This window comes from Eleutherodactylus coqui, chromosome 5 (assembly GCF_035609145.1).
Source record: "Eleutherodactylus coqui strain aEleCoq1 chromosome 5, aEleCoq1.hap1, whole genome shotgun sequence".
Classification (NCBI taxonomy): domain Eukaryota; kingdom Metazoa; phylum Chordata; class Amphibia; order Anura; family Eleutherodactylidae; genus Eleutherodactylus; species Eleutherodactylus coqui.
In genome coordinates this window covers 185,725,037-185,746,957 of record NC_089841.1, presented here as the reverse complement: position 1 = coordinate 185,746,957, position 21,921 = coordinate 185,725,037, and the positions used below count along the sequence as shown (strand labels likewise).

At 39.0% G+C, this 21,921-nt stretch overlaps 1 long non-coding RNA gene across 1 annotated transcript; it reads left to right on the top strand.

Annotated features, from left to right (window-relative positions):
• The first annotated feature begins 7,291 nt into the window (after positions 1–7,291).
• On the top strand, positions 7,292–14,414 carry LOC136628213 (uncharacterized). Its single transcript, XR_010792860.1, has 5 exons — positions 7,292–7,394; positions 10,326–10,586; positions 11,908–11,964; positions 12,630–12,746; positions 13,867–14,414. It is a non-coding gene; the product is annotated as an uncharacterized lncRNA (long non-coding RNA).
• Positions 14,415–21,921: the final 7,507 nt, after the last annotated feature.

Here is a 21,921-nt window from a genome sequence, read left to right as displayed (position 1 = left end):
CTGGATGGAAAGGTGTTTTTCAGGACTTGAATGGCTGGGTTCTTCTGAGAAAAGCAAGAAGGGACCTACTTAATGTCCAGTAGGTGCAATAAGAGAAATCAGAGATAGAATCCTAAGAAAGAACAGTCAGCACAATGTCTTGGATCTGATTTAAGTTAAAAGAAACTTTTGTTAAGAACCCCGGCATAGTCCTTAGAACCACTGCACTTAGAGAAATTCTCAATTATAGCTCTTGACATGACAAAGACTGCGACTCCACATTTCTTCTGTTAGAAATTATTTCTACTATGAACAAGGTCTTGTAGGGCAGGGCTTTTAAATAGTGGTTCAAGTAGAGATGAAGAAAGGTGTTTCAAGATAATGGAAAAGCAATTGTAGGTACAGGAGCATTAAAAAATGCTTTTATTTCTTAATTGTCCTGAAAAATCTGAAAATCATAGGGAAACTGGAAACATTTGATTTCAAGATTTGTGTATTGATGGCAGTTCAATGCTCTAAAAAAACTTAGACTTGAGGCTTTTTTGGTATCTTACTTGAAGGACCTGTAGGGTTGTGTAAATATCTATATGTAGTATGTGGGTGTTAAAACAAAATGAGGACAAGATTCTCCAAAGATATATAGCTTCACAGTAGACAGTGCCTTGTTCTTAAAGCTGCACAGCTCAATCTTAATGTTGTCAGATGTAACATATGTGGAAGTAAAACAGAGGACTCTAGGAGGAGGTTGATATTCTCCACAATCTCCTCTTGAAAGATTGTACAGGAGAGGACAAAAGGGCCCTTCTGGTCAAATGAAAAAGTATCATTGAGGCTTCTACACTATGGAATGAGTAGGAACACTTATACCACTTTTAAGCCCACTGAAAAGCCATTTATGGCAAAGGATAGGTCTGACTTTGCGAGCGAGCTGAACCTAGTGGGCATAGTATCCAGAGTCAGCCAATCTATCCTTGAATTCAGAGCCCTCTAAATATGCACAGCTGGGATGAAACTCAAGTTGATTTCTGACCAATGCATAATTAGGCAACATTCTTTTTGTAAAGAAGGACTTCTGGTTCAGTCTTCTTTGTTTAAATAGTAAATGGCAGAGACATTGTCTGACTTGACTTGAATATGATGCTTTAGGAGATTGGCTGGAAATAGAAAAAAGCCAATATGATGGCATTGAGATCTTTTAAGTTGGATGAAAGCTTGGTCTTCCTTGGACCTCTTCTTCTGAACCCAGAGCATATCTTCATTTAAGCTGAAACCAGAGACTTGATCTGGAACAGACAAGCAGGGGTCAACCAATGAAAGAAAGTTGGTTTGGACGAGACATACTTGAGCTTTGGACAATTGAATGGCTTCAGTGAATGATGTAAATAGGCCAAACTCTTTCATAGCATAGCAGATGGAGCAACTTTCCAGAGCTATCAGGGTTGGATTGTGGAGACCGCAACCAGAAACAAGTGAAATTCGTCAGTCTACCGCCAACCAAAATATTAAAAAGCCTAGTGTCATAGTTAGGAGTTTTTCTGATTCTAGTTTTTTTTTCTTACCACAGTTGGAGTCCTGCTTTGTTCTGAATGTTTTCTGTCAGGTAGAGGAATTAAATTTCCTTGAAATCCAGGATATCTCCTGGATCTTCCCCTAAAAGTTCTGGAGTCTGTTTTTTTAAAGGATTGAAGGAATGATACCTCTTTGTTCTCACTGATATTTTTCAAGATTTCTCAATTAAGGACCCAAGAGGTGTGGGGACTATTTAAAGGGGTATTTGTATTTGTATGACATTTTGAAAAAGACCATCTGGTCGAAGCATCGCTGTTTTCATGTTATGGAATAATAAAGTTTCCTAAGTTACTTTTTTCAACCTGTGTACTGCCGCATTATTCTTTCATTCGGACTCTATCTACGAGCGGGTTCACGTTCCTGACAGACGTTGCATATTTGGTCCGGTCACTGAGTGGTGAGGAGGAGTGTTGCTAGGGATCGACTGCAGAAGCAGTAAGTCTTTGACAGTTTCAACAACCACCAGATGTACTTTAAATGGACTGTCCCAATCTGAAGAGCTTTTAGAATCACGCTTCTGTATAATTTTAAGCATAGCATTAGGATCACTATTTTCCTCTGGTTGGTCTTCATCCTTTTTCAACCACTCCTGAAATACAGGATAAGAGGACATTACTTGCTCATTAACAATAGAGAAAAGTAAAGTTGATGTTTTTTTTAGGTTTCTGGGAAACATTCTTATGACTTCCTACCATATTTAAACCTTTTTAATAAGGTTAGAAACTTTGGCACACATTTATCAATGTATATGGGTTTTTTACTGGTGTATTTTACTCCAAAATAATGTCTCATCTGCTGTGGGACACATTTATTATCCATTTGCTCTAGATATTAGAGCAATCTGCACCATGAACATCAGTTTTTAAAAGTGGATTGAAAAGTAGGTGTGGCTTGTTACTTAGGATTTAGAGCCATTTATGAATCAGCGAAACTGACTTGGAAAATATTGTACGATATGATAAATTATTCTCTATCTGTTTGCCCAATTTCACACCACTCATGGAAAATGCATCACTATTTGACCCGTTTGTCCTTCCATATTTGCTTTCATTGGTTTTATTTTCTAATGGGCAAATATGGATGTAGAAAGCTACACCTATGGATGCAAATGCATATAGAGGTACATCAGTATTTCAATCACTTTTAATAAACTATAATCAGTCTATATTTTTTATCAAAAAATGGATAAAAGTAGCCCATGCTGTGTTTTAGAACATGGCCATGAATAACCTGCCCATGTAATAGATTCATAGATTTCAATTAGCTCCATATCATGGACTAAAAAACATGGCTCAAATACAAATTAAAATTCACTCATCTGAAAGTGGCCTAAAACAGATATATACTTGATTGTAACATGTAATATTAAGAATAGGCAGTGACATAAATACATAGACCGTGTATGTGGGACAGAGGTTAAAACAAAGGGTTGAGCAACTTGAACCAAGTGACAAATTAAAGGACTGAGAATAAACTGGCTGGGAGCAGACCCCTGGCCTTAAGCAAGCTGATATTGCTGGAGCTAGAATGGATATGTGGTGGCTGAAGGCAAGAGAGCTGCAGTCACCAGTGAAACCCTGCCAATGAGACAGAGAGAGGTAACCTATTTGAGCAAAGTATTGTACTTTCTGGGCCCTATCATTCTGCTAACAAAATCAGATAATGTGCCCCTTTAAGTTGAAACTCTCATTCCTGCCTCCAAGACTTCTCCAGAGCAGCACCAGTCCTCTCGAATGCGCTACCCAAAACTATCTGTGCAATCCCTGACACACAAAACTTCAAGCGTGCTCTAAAAATGCACCTCTTTAGGGAGGCATACCATATCTCCTAAAACAAACCCTTCTTTACTCCACTTGATAACATGCTCCCTGTCCTACTGACTGCAATCTCTGCTAGCTGCAATCAACTTTCCCCTGCAGTCATACCAATTCAGCCACTAGATGGCTCAATTTGACCACTGTCTATGTGTATAGCATCCTACACTCTCCACCTCCCCATACCTTGCACATCTAAAGCCCCTTTACCTTCTGTATCACCCTATTATTTGTAGTATGTAAGCTCTTTGGAGCAGGCCCCCCACCTCTACTGTTTCCATCAATTGATTACTGTCACATCTGTCTCCTGAGATCTGTTGTACTACAGGTTCCTGCAGCTTTCCTGCTCAGCTGTAGGGAATTGTGCCGCTCAGCTGTAAGGAATTGTGCTGGCTGGGTGTGTTTGTGTCTCCAGTCAGCCAATCAGTCTAGTACAGTACACATAAAGCTGTCTTCCCAGGTGCGGGTGTGGTCAGCTTTCTCTGTTCTCATTTCTCTCTCTGTGTTGTGTGAGCAGGTTCCATGTGCTGGCTGCAAAAAGGTTTGTGTCTTGTGGTTTTATTTGGTTATGTCACTGGACACCTGGTTAGTGTAGGGACTAGCGATATTGCTGGGAGCCGTGACATGGCACACTAGCTTCCATATTTTGGCCAAAATGTCAACAAATACCTGGCATTTATAGCATTAACATCTGCTACTAGTATTATTGGCTCCTGTATGGTATGATTTTGGCTCTGTGTGTCTTCTTATCTTGTCCAGTTGTCCATGTGTATGCATCTTAGCCTAGGTGCGTGGACTCCTAGGGGCATCAAGTGTTTGGTCATCTTCCTTTGTAGTGGCTTTGTTTTCTGTTTCCCTGTCTTGTAAGCTCTGTGGAATATGTTGGCGCTATATAAATAAATATTATTATTATATGAAAAGAAACTGGCACTAAATTATTCTATGTAGACTAAATCTTTCACACTCTGGCCACAATGTGGCTATAACAACAGTTTTGACATCACACATCATGATTACTTGTGAGAATTCACATGTGAGAATCTGGATTTTACTGAGAATTCCCTTTAATGGTTAATGCAGCAGGACTGTTTTTTTATATTACTTAATGTGTACGTTGTTTCAAACAACCTATATAATTATTCATTTGCTTGCAAGGAAGCATGAAATACACTTCAAGAAGATGCTGGATCACTGCTGCAAGTAAGATATTTATACTCTGAATTATTTGCTTTCATCATGGTGGTATATTGGTAGTAACTAATTAGTTGTGTAACAATGTTTCAAAACAACTATTCTTTTTATGCCAATTAAGGATATGTACTGTAGGGGCAATATAGTGCAGCTATCATAATGGACAGAAAATCCAGAGATTAATTTATTGTGGCTATAAGCAGGTGATATTATAGTGAAGCTGGGTCCAAGTCATTTACGTGCTATGGACGCTTTCAGATGAGCATATTTTAACTCAGTAATTGGTCCATTTTTGTGAACCATAATACAGAACTAATAAAAATCTATCTTTACATGCAGCATGGCCTATTTTTGTCAGTTTTTCACTTCGCATTTGCGTTCATTGGTATTATTTACTGTATTTGCCGCTTAGAAAATAAAACCAATGACAGCGAATACAGATCACATACTGATGGCATACGGTTGAAACATCATCTGTAACACATCCGCATTACAGATCTGTATTATGGAAGTGTGGCAATACGCTAGTCTGAAAGTGAAATAGTTCTAACTTTTTATGCACCCCTTCATACTTTTATGAGTGTTATATTATATTAAAATGTAATATGTAGTATCAATTAAGTAAATTCTAGTGATGAGCGAGCATACACACTAGGGACAATTGCTCGATCGAGCATTGTCCTTAGCGAGTATCTCCCCGCTCGGAAGAAAAGGTTTGGCTGCCGGCACGGGTGACAGGTGAGTTGCGGCCATGAGCAGGAGGGAGAGGGAGAGAGAGATCTCCTCTCCGTTCCTCCCCACTCTCCCCCGCCACTCCCCACCCACCGCCGGCAGCCAAATCTTTGCTCCCGAGCAGGCAGGTACTCGCTAAGGGCAATGCTCGATCGAGCAATTGCCCTTAGCGAGTATGCTCGCTCATCTCTAGTTAATTCATTTCACTTTCTCATTAAAATAAATCTAAAGGTTAAACTGAAGACTAAAGATCACATCAAATCTATATATATAAAGATGAAAGCCCTCACTGACTCACTCACTGACTCGCCACTAATTCTCCAACTTCCCGATGTCGTAGAAACATGAAATTTGGTAAGAGCATAGATTATGTCCAAAATAGGAAAAGTAAAGAGGTCCCAACTCGATTATTAAATTCTAGTGCAAAAGAACTAGCGTCCAAATTTTAAATATGTAATCTAATTCTCTAACTTCCCGATGTCATAGAAACATAAAAATTTGGCACAAGCATTGATTATGTCATAAATAGGAAAAGCTTATGGGTCCCAACTCGATTATTCAATTCTAGCACAAAATAATTAGCGTCCAAGTTTTACGTACGGAATCTAATTCTCTCCCTTCCCGATATCGTAGAAACAAGAAATTTGGCATGAGCATAGATTATGTCCAAAATAGGAAAAGTAAAGAGGTCCCAACTCGATTATTAAATTCTAGTGCAAAAGAACTAGCGTCCAAATTTTACGTATGTAATCTAATTCTCTCACTTCCCGATGTCATAGAAACATACAAATTTGGCACAAGCATTGATTATGTCATAAATAGGAAAAGCTTATGGGCCCCAACTCGATTATTCAATTCTAAGTGCAAAAGAATTAGCGTCCAAATTTTACGTATGTAATCTAATTCTCTCACTTCCTGATGTCATAGAATTTTGAAATTTTGCACAAGCATTGATTATGTCATAAATAGGAAAAGCTTATGGGTCCCAACTCGATTATTCAATTCTAAGCGCAAAAGAATTAGCGTCCAAATTTTAGGTACGGAATCTAATTCTCTCACTTCCCGATGTCATAGAAATTTGAAATTTGGCACGGGCATTGATTATGTCATAAATAGGAAAAATTAATGGGTCCCAACTGAATTATTCAATTCTAAGTGCAAAAGAATTAGCATCCAAATTTTACGTACGGAATCTAATTCTCTCACTTCCTGATGTCATTTTATATAAAAAAAACGTTGCATGATTACCTCCATGTGGTCTTTCCTGGGCAACACAAAGAACCATGCAAAATGGTGAACATATTTTTTTTCCCGGTATCTCTAAAGCAGAGGTCCCCAACTCCAGTCCTCAGGGACCACCAACAGGTCATGTTTTCAGGATATCCTATAGAGAGAACACCTGTGGCAATGTCTGAGGCACTGACAATAATTACATCACCCGTGCAACACTAAGGAAATCCTGAAAACATGACCTGTTGGTGGTCCCTGAGGACTGGAGTTGGGGACCTCTGCTCTAAAGTAACCACGACTTCATAAGATTTTCCATGAGAACACCAGATAAACACCAGTACCAAATTAACTCGGGCGAAGCTGGGTATATCAGCTAGTTGCTATATATATGAGCTCTGTAGGAAGAGGATTTTGAATTAGCTTATTTCACAGTGTACTGGGCTACCACAGTGATTAAACACAGCTTTCACCAGTACACAAAGCCTGAACTCCAAAAAGACTGAAGATGAAGTAAAATGTGATTAAACCCAAAACGGACAACTGGTAAGATTACTTATTTATATCGTGGCTCTCATAAAGAAATAAGTATTGCCAAAAATAAGCAAAATAAAGAATATCCTATACATCATAGTAAAGTTTACATTTTCAGGGACTAATATTACTCTTTACTATTTTATATTTACAATAGTCATAACTAACTCTTTCATTTCTCTTCATGCTCATTGTAGACATTTCTGCCAGAGAGAAACGTCATTCTCTAAGAGCTAATTTCATAATTTTAACTGAAAGTAATGTAAGTTTTGTGACAGTGAGCTAACACAGTGTCTGATACAGAAGCTCTCATTTTTGGAACTGGAACAAGGCTTGATGTCCGGCCAAGTAAGTGACTAAAACTCCTTAATGTAGCTCAATTTATATCTATATCTAACATTTGTAGGACATTTTTGGAAAAGCTGAGGAGATTTGATTTACTTCAGAAAGTTTGGCAGTAGTTAAATAGCAATTACCGGTAATAAGTAAGGTTTAAATCTATATCATCTTGAGAGGGTTCTAAAAATTATTAGACTTTATTAGACCTTATTAATTTTACAGCTTTTGTAAGAAATTATTTATTGTACAGAATTCTAGAATAATCTTAACTATATATAATACGATCTAGAAACATACTGAAATACATTTAAATTAAAACAAATCAAATGTATTAGTAATATTCAAGGCATAGTATAAATGTCTGATTTTTATAACTTGACTTGAAAAACAGTAAAAGTACACAAGAAATGTTCAGCTCCAATTTAGGGCATTTAATATAATGAAATATGAATCTGGTTACAGTACAATCTTTCATAGCTCACTATACAGTAACTAATATGAAGTATTTTAGCCTAACTGTCTTAACTCACTTTTATGATATGTTTCCATGGGACAGGCTCGCTGTGTAGGTCACATAGTTAAAAATATTCCATGATTCAGCTTGGAATCTGCAACTACATGAATGTTATGGATTTCTATGTGGAAATGCTTTGGATTTGCCACAGAGTGAAATCCACAATGAAAATCTGCAGCAAATATGGGATGTGCTACAGATTTAAAATATGTGATGTGCTACAGATTTAAAATATGTACCGTATGTCAAATTCCATGCAGATTTTATACGGATTTTTTGCACAATATGTTAATGAAATGTGTTCAACTCTCATCCATCACACTGATACTGTTAATGCTGCAGTTCTTCAGTGTAAATTTGCAGCATTTACACCCCTTGGAAACATACTCCAACAGGCTGTTTCCTAAGGATATTGAAGAACAACTTTTAATTAGGACATTTCATATGCAATATTTTCCTATGACCATTATCTCATACTTTATTATTAAATCAAAATCATTTGCATTTATTCAATATTTTTTCATATCTTTTCTACATTAAATTTGTCTACTTTGCATCCAATGTCTTTAGTTTATAAATAATACATTTTTACATGTATATTTAAATTGTATCAACTATATTTTGTATTAGTTACAAGCTTAGGTTTCTGATATTTAATATTCTTACTATTTTATAGTTATAATCAATGCTACATGTATATCAGTAACTATATAATACATGTATATCATAACTATATCAGTAACTAAGCGTATGTGTAGTTAAAGTCATGATAAAGTCTATTATCATGTAGCAGAACAGAAGAAAAAAGTTTATGTTTTATTGTTTGCTGGGTACTTGAGGCAAACATTGTTTCTGAGTTTTGAATAGGAGAACGCAGAGGTCATATTATGGTCCCAAAACAGATTTATCATGTTGCTTGTAAAATATAATTCCCTGATACATTTACAAAGGATGGGTATATAGCTATATTTATACATTTTCATGTGATATTCATCTGAAATGTAATCTAGTGTAACCCCTTAACGATCAATGATATATCCATCTCTGGCTGGTGCTATACCTATGAGACTATATACTGACAGGCAATAATGCTTTAGTGCTACAAGCAAGTGCTACAAAGCATCAAGTCTCTTAATGGGACAAAAAGTGTAAAAAATAAAGCTTAACAGACCTTAAATTAATAAAACTTTTCTTTTAATTAAAAATCATAGTACTGTTCTAAGAAGTAAAAGGATAAATAATTGAACAACAAAATATGTTGATTTTACCATCCCCACAAAGAATAACAAGACCTAGTGAAGGAATTATATGCACTTCAAAATGGCTCGAATGAAAACTCATCCTATATAAAACAAGACCTCATAAAGCTACATCAATGGGAAAATTACAAATATGCCTCTAGAAATGTGTCAGCCCAAAAATTATTTATTTTTTTTCCCATAAAACATGCTTTTATTGTGTAAAGTACTACAACATAAAAAGTTGCATGTATTTGGTATCACAGTAATTGTAACGACCTTACAGAATGAAGTTCAAAAAAAATTTAAACTGTATGGTAAGCAGCCTTTAAAAAAATCATGTTTCCACATCCCCTTCCCAAAATGTAATAAAACATGATATTTAATGAATACTATAAAACAAATAATCAAAATATTCTTGCCAACCCAAACCATAACAACCTCAACTATTAGAATCCTATATTAAAACGACTATAGCTTAAAACCTAAATCTACTTTAACCCATTGGTGCTGCAGCTAATTTTTATTTAGGATAAATAATATGATATGCACTTTTCTGGACACAGCAATACCAATTATACTTATTTCTTATTGTTTTGATTTTTTATGCAAGATTTAGGTCTCATGTCCACTAGGAAATTCGGGCCCGCGCGGATTCTCCATGCAAAATTCCACAGCGGGTCCCTCCTTTCCCGCAGACATGAGACCTGAAAAATGATTTAACTCACCTGTCTGGACGCTGCGGGTTCCCGTCCGTCGTGGTCGGATCTTTTTTCCCTCTGCCCAGCGGATGTGCATGCGCCGTGCACTCTTTTTTTTTTTTTTTTAACTCCTGCTCTCCCGCGCTCCCGCGCCGGAGACCAGAAATCCAGTTGTGGGTGTACCGCGGATACGGACAGCTTCCATAGGCTTCTAGGGAAGCCTGCGGGGAACCCTCAGAAAATGGACCATGCTGCGGGTGTTTTCCTGCACGTGCGATCCACGCAGCAGGGAAAATTGACATCCGTAGGTATTTACTTACGGGTGTCCAATGCATCCCTATGGGCGCGGATCATGCGTGCAGGACACCCGCGCAGATTTGCTAATTCTAATTGTCCAGTGGACATGAGGCCTTAGAGTCATGCCTGTGTTGTTTTGTATTCTATTAAAATTACCACAGTCCAATTTTTGATTTTCCTGTTATTCCAGAAGAGCAGCCTACCAAAGCTCCTCAAGTGTTCCAATTAGAAGCGAAACAGCAAGCTTCCACCGCCTGTATGGCAAAAGATTTCTACCCTAAGGATATTGAAATTTTCGTTAATGACATCAAACAAGAATATATTAGTACAAAATTATCCAATGAGGGATTCTACAGCGCAGTCAGTGTTCAGAATGTAAAGTCGAATAACTTGATATGTAAAGTTCTACAACCTCAAATGTTGGTGCCAAACACGACTGTCAAGTCAAAAGGTGAAAATTTGTTTACTTGCTTTATCTGGCGTGTTTCTCAGAGTAATTAGAATCATTATTAATTATTTGCTTTTTTCCGGCTCTATTTATATGACTGTTTTATATGACTGTAAAAAAGAAAAACAGGTTTTTTTTGTTGTTTTTTTTAAACAAACAATTGAAATCAAAATTAAACGTTTATTTTAGTTCTAATTCCATTTTTCTGTTCCAAAATCGAACAAAGAGATTGAAAGGCTCAGTGCAGGCAACACACTAGTGTGAAAGGTTAGACTAATGTAAAACATACTAAGCATTGTAAATCCAGTGTACATCAGGTAGTCAGACATTATAATGCCTTGGCGACACCACCGATTGGAAGGTAACTTTCCTTCAAGTTAATGTCCAGCCTTTTAACAGGCCTTATAACATGACTGGCAAAATATGCAAAAACCAGAGTCTTCATCAGAAAGAGAAGATAACCATTGTGGCATGTAGGGTTCCTCGCCTGAGGATATCCGACTTCTCGGACAGGAAATGGACACCACATATGTAGATCGATGCTCCAGAGACAGGATTTCTTTAAAACTGCCATCTGCCATTATTTATTTCATGTCACTGCAATACAGCATATCACAGTTCATGTACACAGTCCAGGGTTTACAGCCCACATGGTCCTAGCCACCAACCCCACCATCCAGCGGGCATCCTCCTTTGTCACACAGGTGATTGGCCCAAGCTAGTTCGCCCTGGGTCCCAGGCTCCGAGTCCCTGACATGGCTCCTTCACTGCCTCTCACTGGTCCACACTGGACCTCTGGCTAGCAGCCATTCTGCTCCACTGAGCTATCACTTCCACCAGACACTGAGCTCATGAGGGAGGGGAACTTTAACCTGTGTGACCGCACCCTGCCAGGTGCAGGTTAACTAAGCAAACACAGTAACTGCGCTCTGAAATCCCCTACAGGTCATTCTTGCTACGGCAGTACCACACCATGTACAGTTGAGTAATAAGATCTGTTAAAACATTGGACACTGACTTGGAGAAGAGCTACCTTCCAATAAATGGCACTGCTAAGGCATTGTAACATCTCCTTTTTGCATATCAAGTAGTCAGAGAAGCTGTACAGCTATCTTGGTTTGTCTGGGACTGGAGAGTTACTTTAAGCATGAACAGATTCCATACAGTTATTCAAAGACTGAAAAATTGAGACTTTGTAAATAATTTTAGAATTCTCACCACTATATACAGTAAATGTGTGATGTGCAGTATTGTTACAAGTAGACCACAATAGTCATTGAAACACTAGAATAGCCAATTACTAAACTGCTTCCTGTCCATGCAGAGATTGATTATCCATTGGAGGAGGAGAAAAACAACACATGTAGAGAAGAAACATCTCGTAAGTGATACATTCTAAACTGTACCGTATGATAATAATGTCCTGTTTATCTACTCTACACCAACAGTGAGTATCTACTAAACTGCTTTGGTGTTGTTTCTCTCAATATTGATATTTTGTGAGATTTTAGGAAGTGCCCTGTAGGTTGTTAAAGCTGTTGTCTCAGTGTTTTAGGAAGATAACACCCATCCATATGCTCTATTTTAGTATATGGACATTACAAAGAAGGATCCTACTCTGGTAGACCCAACATGTTAATACATTACATAGACAGCCATTATTTTCAATGACTGCTATGTCATGCTACATTTCCAATTAGGTATGCCCAGACGAAACTTCTCCTGGCAATAACAGCTGAGAGAAGCCGAAGCCACCTTGTTTTAGAAATGAATGACATTCGGGCTATATTTAGTTAGTGGTTTCTCCCACTTCACAAGGTGTATAATTATAAGATTAGAATTCTTTTGGTTGACAGGGTGCCCCAGTTTTCAACTTCAGTATAGATGCTATCCAAGAAACGGTGGCATGTGATGACAGACTAATATACTTAGAAGACATATTTCATGATTGTTCAGGAAATTCTCATTGTTTTACCTGTTTTCCTTAAATCCACTAACTTAATAAATTTTGTTTTTACATTCCTTCAAATCGTTGCTATCTTCCAGTTCAGAGCACAGAACAAATCAATATGCTCTCCTTCACTGTTCTCGGAATGAGGGCATTATTTGCGAAAACCCTAGCCTTCAATCTGCTCTTGAGTGCCAAAATCTTCATAATGTGAGGTATGAACACACATTTAACAAAGGTATAAAAAGTCCATAGAAAAGTGGCAGTACAGATAAACCTAGTAAATAGATGGATCATGCATATGGCCTTAATGCCGGTCTGGTCAGACAAGAGTAAAGGTCGCTGTACTTGACTCCCACAGTCATACCTGTTTATTTCAATGGTGAGAGAAGAATAAGACACTGACAGACTTCTTGGATAGTGGCTTATCTTCTGTGGTAACAAAGGATCAAGCATGTTGAAGTTCAATAAGTTCAATTCTTCTTTCCCGATGTCGGCCATCAGGATAGAATTGGGACTTCCCCTTCGGCAGATTTGGTGGAGTTTCATTTAATGGGTATGGACACCTTAAGAGTTCCTTCAAGTAGAACAATTTAACTGCAGAAAATCCACAGAATTTCTGTTGTATTTCTGTAGATGGCACAGTAATGAGCTGTGTGGAATTTGCATATGTAATTGTGTTTTTATGTGCGGATTTTCCACTCTGGAATGTCTTCCGTTTTTGTGATATGGTAGTGGAAGTTCCTGCTTCTGGCAATCTTTATTGTTAACAAACAAGGATTTTCCAGCTGATTCAGTGCATTTCCACAGTAGAAAAGCTGCAATAAAAGCAACAATACTCTATTTGCGGATTATAGTGCAGTTTTTAAGTTACCTATTGGTCTTTATGGAAAAAATCTACTGCAGATAAACGCAATTTCCATAACATAAATAAACATGCTGCAGATTGGTAAACCGCAGCATTTTCCAAATTTGTGCTTTTCTGTAGCAGAAGAAATCTGCGACGTGTAAAGCAGGTTAGTAAAATCTCATTCACTTGAATTGTACTGTAAATGCTGCGGAATATTGTTTTCTTATCTTCTCTATCTGGTCCTGGCTGCCATGACAACTTCTTCCAGCTATGTCTTGTCTCTGTAGAATTTGAACCACAGACATCTTTTGCCCCAAGTCTTCCCAGCACATATCTACCATATTCATAACCTCACCTAATCCTGCTGTTACCAACATGTCCCTTTGCCTCTCCATCAGACTGTTCCCTAATTTTCCCCTATTCTCTCACACAAACTGCCCCTCCTGTTTGATCACTGCTGGTTTCTTTTTTTTTTTTTTTTGCAGACACCAATGCGTGGACAACTGAAGATTTAACGTACCCAGGCTTTATCAACCTTCGCATATGTATCTTATGAACCAGATCAGCAGCTTCTTCTGGACTCTTCTGGCCTTTTATCAAATATATAGAATATATCCAGGAATGTACTGAAAGGGTTTTCCTGGACTCGAACAACCTGGCTGCTTTTTTTCCATAGATAGTGTCATGCCGGTCTGCAGCCCTATTCACATCAATGGAGTTAAGATGCAAAATCAATAGATAGGTGCTTATTCTGAAAGAAGGGATTCATGTTCTTCTAATCCTGGAAAATCCTTTAACCTGATTCCCAATATATCATCCAGCTTGCTTAATATATAATAGTAGAAATGACTTTTAACACGCACTGCTGTTTATCCTTAAAAAAGGTTGTGTAATTTTAAGAAACTTTTTTTTTTAAATATGTCTGTTTTAATAAATAAAATAACAATCCTGCAACATCTTTTCTTATAAATATTTGTTGTGCCATTCCTCTGTTGTTCCTCTTAGACATTTCTGAATAAATTGACAACTAGGTGTTGCCACTGAACTTGACAAATGGGTATGTTCCTACAGAGTGGGATGCTGATAGCACTGATTAAGCAATATGTGAGTGTGTTGTGATGCCCCCAAACACACAGGTGACAATTTGCTCATTAAAGGGACTATATAACCAAATATTATTTATTAATTGAAATCAGATAATGAAACACATTACATTTTTCTATTCTGTTTTTATTTTCTGCCTATTGCATTATTTATTCTGTTCTCTATACATCACTATAGGGTGGCCATCTTGCATGAGCTGTATTTAACAGAGTTTAGAACTGTGCAGGCGATTCATTGACTTTGTATGGGAGACCGTTCTAGACATGGTCTGTGACCCGTTCAAGAGTCATTCTGCAGGGAGGAAATTAGAAAGTCACAGCTGATCACCAATGGTGAATGATGTATTCTAGGTTATCTACATATAGGTGTTACCTGTCTGTGTAATTCTGCCTGTGATGTTGGTGAGATGAGTGCTGCACAGCTTTCTCTATAAATCAGGAAGTATCAGTCTAATATTAGGCTTTGTGGTCAGTCTATTTTTTAGCAGATGCAGAATTTTGCACTGCTTTGATTACAGGTAATTTGCCGACCGCCCTTTTAGTACAATCAGATTGATGCAGTAGCCCTGCCATGGAGAAACAAAAGCATGTATACATTTTGATAGGTCTTCAAGTTAAAAATTAGGATTTGACAATAACTGCCAATTTTTGCTGTGAAGTTATGTTTCCATCAAGCACTACCCAAGGTTACACATGGGGCGAGCAGTCTTCTCATTATCATTAGAGGGTGGACAAAATAATTGGGTTATCGAACACTTTTAAATTGGTAGACTATGCGTAGAATAGGCTGTCAATATTAAATGTAGGGGTCCAACTCTCAATTCAGCCAATCAGCTGTTTGAGGGTTCCAAGAAGCTCGCATTCATGCTTTACCAAGCAAAACTTCTGGTAAAATAAAGTCAAGAAAATTCATAGGAAACAATGGTCTAAATTGTCAGCATTCTCACAGTGTCCAGTGACAAGGGACTCCCAGCGGTGATGAAGAATTCCCCTGCCACAGCTGTCGCAGTTTCTCTGTATGTTTTCAATGGGGTCGGCACTGCTGCCAACCGTCCCAATGACCACATGTGAAACCCCTGGAGGTGATAGCATCCAGGGGTTTCCCATCCAAGGAATCCCCTGCTGCGGCTGTGACAGCTGGCAGCGCACTTTATGTGCGAATTTCGAACACAGCCAAGTGCTTTTTTTTTGCATGACGCTGGCTTCGGTCACGCAAATTTTTGTGCACGTGTTTTGCGCAAAAGAAACCGCCCGTCTTTCTGAGCCCTAAACGTATGCAATCTTCAAGTGACTTTTTGCAGAGCATGTGAGTAGAATCCACGCCTGAATCCTGACAATATAGACAATATGTGAACATTGCCTAATGTTCTATCATTTAGGATATATAATAACATTATTAGCTTCCAAACTGTTACAATGTTAGTAAATACAGAGTTATTCTCATGGGTAAAAAGAGCATCTGAGGTGACTGAGTGAGGCTTTGTAAGAGGAAACCAGCTGGTTGTAAGCAGTGGAATCACCATCCAAACTAAATGTAAAGCTGTCACGTATAAGAGACGTTATTACATGCTTTCCGCTGCTAACATATCGAGCTGCGGTCGAGCAGCACTGTGAGAATACAGGAAATACTTGTCTAGAACAACTTGTGGGTAACTGGTTATTTAAGGGTTTTACATTACAGCAAACCACAAAACACCAGAACATTATATTCTATGGACTGCGAAGTGCTACAAAGCCAAGGCTGCAGTCTGTAAGTTGTGAGTCGTTGTCACAAACATGACGGACTTTGAAACCCTTTTAATATCATGTTGGTCTTGTTATACAGGAGTTGGAGTCTCTTAGGCCTCCCTCACACACACATTTGTAGAAACGCTGAGTTTTTCAACACTGCATTTACTGCGATTTCAGCAGTGCTGGCATGCGTTATGCCAGTGTTTTGGCTGAGCTTTCAGCACAGCTGATAACGCAGCCATGGAAGCAGAAAAAAAAAATCAAATACTCCCCTAGTAGGTGCCATCTGCCGTCCCTGCAGGCTTCCAGGCACTTGCCTGTGCCTGCAGAGCATCTCTTGCTGGTAACGGGGCTTCAAGACCATGCCTCCAGTAAGAGATTGCTCTGATTGGCTGAGCCACAAGCTATTCATTCGTTGTGGTTGGCTGTGATTGGTGCTGGATCAGCCAATCAGAGCAATCTCTTGCTGGAGGTGGGGTCTTTAAATACCGTCACTAGCAAAAGATCCTCTGACAAGTGCCTGGAGCCTCTGATTAGTTCTTGAGCGCCGGCTCAGCCAATCAGCGCTTGATGAACCAGTCACAGCCATTGGTGTGCAAATACATAGCAAAATATAGAGAAAACTCATTGATATTAATGGGTTCTATTCACTACGTATTCCACATGCAATTTTTGCATTCGCAAAATGTACACAAATACATCTCTGTGAAACCATCCTAAAAAGCCACAGATTGTAGTAAAATAAAAGATATGTGTGAACAAGATTTTTACTAATTTTGTTTAGGTCAGACCTACACGGTATGAGCAAAACCACAAGCGGTAGCACAGCGCATTTTTGCCATGAACAACGTGCTTTTACGTGCATTTTTGCGCTTGCAGGCCATTTCACATGAGCACAGGATATAGTTGTGCCCCGATTTAAAAGATTATTCAGTTCCAGATGTGTTCTTTTCTCAGCAAAATTGTGCAGCCTATTGTGCAATCGCGCGTTTTTTGAATGCGCATTTGCACACCTCCCATAGATTTTATGGGGCATTTGGTGTGCAAACACGCCCTTGTGAGTCTGACCTTATGGCTCTTTCAGAAGAGTGTAAGCTCAGAAACACTCACAACTGCGCAACTCTTTGCGTTTTGATCATCACTCTATCACGTGCGTATCTGCGGCTTTTACTGTAATTTCTGCACTGCCAGGGACCGTTCACATTGACACGGGACACACCGGAGCTGTGCAGCCTAATTAGTTCCCGATGTTTTTACAAAAAAAGAAGTGTGAATAAACCCAATGAAATCAGTGGGTTCAATTCTTCACATTTTGTGGGTGGTATTTTCCCAAAGCAAAAACACACTCATCTGTAAAAGTCCTTCTTCACAGGATCGTTTTTGCAAGGTATTTGCACACAAAAAGTCTGCACGCGCTAAACACAGAGAGTAGGACCCATTGATTTTGATGGGTTCGTTCTCAGTAGCGCATTTCCCGTGCATGTAAAGAAGTAGGACTGGCTTTAGTTTTCTGTGTTTTGCACAGCAAAAGTCCCATAGAAGTCTATGGGAGGTGGGAAAAGACACAAGGGGAAGGGTTGTGACACTGCAAAACGCAGGGAAAATTCTGACAGCAGCATTTAAATCCCCCGAAAAATGTTCAGGGGTCCCGTAAGGTCCCCCCGCAGTGAGATCGGGGGAGCCGTGCTCGTGTCATGTAAGCCGCAGACCTTCTGAAAGGCCCTAGGGCTGCCTTAGGAGACTTCCTATCAAGCCAACCCCGTGGGGTGGCTTGATTGACTGCCTGTCAGAATGCAGTATGACACTATAGCATTACCTTTTACTGCAGGAGCGATCAAAGCATCATATGTTGTAGTCCCCCAGGGGGACTTAAAAGAAAAGTAAAAATAAGATTAATAAAGTTTTATTAATTGTTAAAAAAAAGTAATAAAAGTTTAAATCACCCCCCTTTTGGCATATCTATAATAAAAAATCTAAATCCTAAAAGAAAAATACATATTTGGTATTGCCTCATCCGTAAAAGCCTGATCTATCACAGTAGTGCATTATTTACCGCACAGTGAACGTCGGCTGAAAAAAAAAAGCATGCCAGAAATGCACTTTTTTAGTTACTCTGTCTCCCAGAAAAAAATGCAATAAAAAGTGATCAAAAAGTCGCATGTATTCCGAATTAGTACTAACATAAACTACAGGGCATCCTGCAAAAAATGAGTCTTTGTACAGCTACGTTGACGGAAAAATAAAAATGTTATTGCGCACAGAAGATGGCGGCAGGAAATAATTTAAAAAAATTAAATGTCTTTGAAAAAAAGAAAAAGAGTAGTATAGTAAAAAAACTATACAAGTTTGGCATCGTAGTAATCGTATTGACCCATAGAATAAAGGTATCAGGTCATTTTTGTTGCACTGTAGAAACAAAACGCACTGAAAAATGGCAGAATGTCATTTTTTTTTCCTTTTTCTTCACTTTGAATATTTTAAGTTTTTCAGTACATTATATGGTACATTAAATAGCACCATTGAAAAATACAACTCGTCCCACTAAAAAAACAAGCCTTCACACAGCGACGTCGATGGATAAATAAAGGAGTTACGATTTTTTTAAAGGGGGAGGAAAAATGGAAATGGAAAAAAAAGGGGCTGCATCATTAAGGGGTTAATTAGCCTAGAAACCCAAGGAAAGCGTGTGTCACCGTATGTGAACTGGCATTGCATGAGCAAAAGTTACAGTACTCTGCGCAGACACACACGTAACACACAAATTATGTACCTCTACAAACCTCGTTTATGCACAAATATGCTGCACTGTGGCGAGTGTTTTTGTGCGTACACTCATGTGAATCCATACTTAACTCCTTAGTGAGCGCCCTAGAGTGCTTTTACATCCTGCAGATGCAGGACATCTATGAAGGGAGATCGCAAGGTGATGTTTCTTACAGCCGACACCCGGCAGCTACAGCTGCGATGAGCTGCGTGGCTTATCGGTGCTGTTAACCCTTTAAATGCCCCGAACAATGTTCTGGGGTCCCGTACGGCCCCCCATGATGAGATCGCAAAGAGCCGTGCGGGTGTCATGGTAGTCGGGGCCTTCTGAAATGTCCCAGGGCTGTCATGGCAGAATGCATGTCAAGCCATCCCCGTGGGGTGGCTTCATAGACTGCCGGTCAGATCGCGGTATGATGTAATGCTATGGCATTACATCATACTGCAGGAGTAATCAAAGCTTCGCAAGTTGTTGTCCCCTAGGGGGACTAAAAAAAAAAGTAAAAATAAGATCAATAAAATTTTACTAATTGTACAAAAAAAAGTTAGAAAGTGGAAATCACCCCCTTTGCCATATTTATAATAAAATAATAACAAAAATACATATTTGGTATCGCCGCGTCCAATCTATCAAAATAATGCATTATTTACCTATTATTTACAATGAACGTCATCAGAAAAAAATCCCGCCAGAAATGCACTGAGGGGTTGGCGATTTCAAAAGGCATATTTGCGTGTGTTTTTGTCCGCAAAATATGCAGAGAATAGATGTCAATGGGGTCATTCACGTTTACAAATTTCTCACGAGTAATTTGTTCACATGCAAAAAAATAAAACATGCTCTATTTTCATGCATATTTGCATGTCAAATGGCCCATAGAAATCTATGGGAGGTGGGTAAATGCGCACTCAATACAAGCGCAAATGTGCAATACACTGCGCAATTCAAGGAGAAGAAGAACACATCTGGACCCCATTAGGCTCTATAACCATTCAAGGTGTCCCCTTCCCATGCGAACATGCAGGCACGCGTGAAAACAAACCTCGTTCACTGTGCAAATATGTTGGCTGAGGCAAGTGTATTTGCACACACTCTTGTCTGATGTCGCCCTAATATAGGGGAATACATAAGACATCAGTATATTCCAGGTGGTGGGATCTACTATTTGAAAAGACAGATCAAATGGAAGTTAAATAAATAAACATTTTCTCATGGTGCCATATATTTATTTTTTGTATTACAGCACCACCTGCTGGCTTGTCATGGTGCAGCTGTAAAAAGAAGATAATTTTAAGGGCTTACTCACACGAGTGCATTGCGCAGAGAATAGAACCCATTGTTTTCAATGCACAGGAAAATGGAGAAACTCCAGCGTTGGGTTAAAAGCTTTCAGTCTTTATTAAATGATCCAGGCAGACATCGAGGAATAAAGGACATGTGCCGTCTTACATGTTTCAGGCAAGCATGTTGCCCTTAAGCTAGTTTCACACAGACGATCGCGATTTTGCCGCAAGAACATCGCCGCAGCATTGCGTCTTTGTTCTCATGATTCTCGGGCATCAGCGAGGCTTTTTTTTTTAGAATAATCTCACATCACATCACTGCACCGCAACAAAAATCACGCTATTTTTTATCCCAAAAGTCAATAGCATTTGTAGTGTTGTGATTCGATAAAAAGGAGGCTCTATAGGGGAACATGGAAGATAAAAAAAAAAAAATCACACATCGCAGAAATATAGAGCATGCCGCGATTTTTTGTTCTCTCAACATCACATCAGTGAAAACATGGCAGATGGGAAGGAAGCCATTGTAAATCATTGGTTTCATATTCCACTTTTTAACTGACTATCGCATCACGTGAAAATCGCACAGTTTTTTCACCCGTGTGAAACCACCCTTAATCATAGGCCATGACTAAGCACAACATGCTTGCCTGAAACATGTAAGACGGCACATGTCCTTTGTTCCTCCATGTCTGTCTGGATCATTTACTTAAGACTGAAAGCTTTTAACCCAACGCTGGACATTCTCCGTTTTTCTGTGCACTGGTTGTGGTTTCCAGCCAGTCCCTGCATGGGAGCGTCTGCAGAAGAGCTGGTGTCTGGTTAGCATTTCTCCATCGTTTTTAATGTGTTCATTCTCACTTTCACTTTTGGTCACATGCGAAAAAAAAGCGACGTGCTCTATTTTGGTGCGCAATGAACTGCGCAATTTTGCAGGAAATGAATAAAACTGGGGACTAATTAGGCTGCACAGCCTTTTAAATCATGGTGTGGGTGTGTCCTGCGCCAATGTAAATGGTCCCTGTCAGTGCAGAATGTACAGTAAAAACCGCAGATACACTCACGATACCTTCACAGCGCAAAAACTCACGTTATCACTAGTGTTTCTGCACTTATGCTCATTTGAAGGTGTCCTAAAGGAATCTCTTATGTACAGCGAAACCTCTATAAAACCACCCAAAATTGCATTAAAAGTGATCTTCTAGTAGTGGCGACATTCTGAAAGATGATGTCCTATGTGTGAGTGACACTTGTTCATCATGTGTTTTACATGTGAATGAAGCATGTGCAGCAGAGTCTCATGTGTGTGTGTCTTGTGCACACAGTATGTGTCCAGTGTGTGAGGGACAGCATGAACTGTGCGTGGCACATGTGGAACAATTGTTCAGCATATGAGTATATGTGCCTAGCACGTAAGTCATGTGTGTTCATCATGTCCAGTGTGTGAGTGGTGTATGTGCAGCATGTATCCTATGTGTGAGTGGAGTGTATGTAGCACATGTGTCCAGTATGTGAGTGGTGTATGTGCAGCATGTATCCTATGTGTGAGTGGATGTAGCACAAGTCTCCAGTATGTGAGTGGTCTATGTGCAGCATGTATCCTATGTGTGAGTGGAGTGTATGTAGCACATGTGTCCAGTATGTGAGTAGTGTATGTGC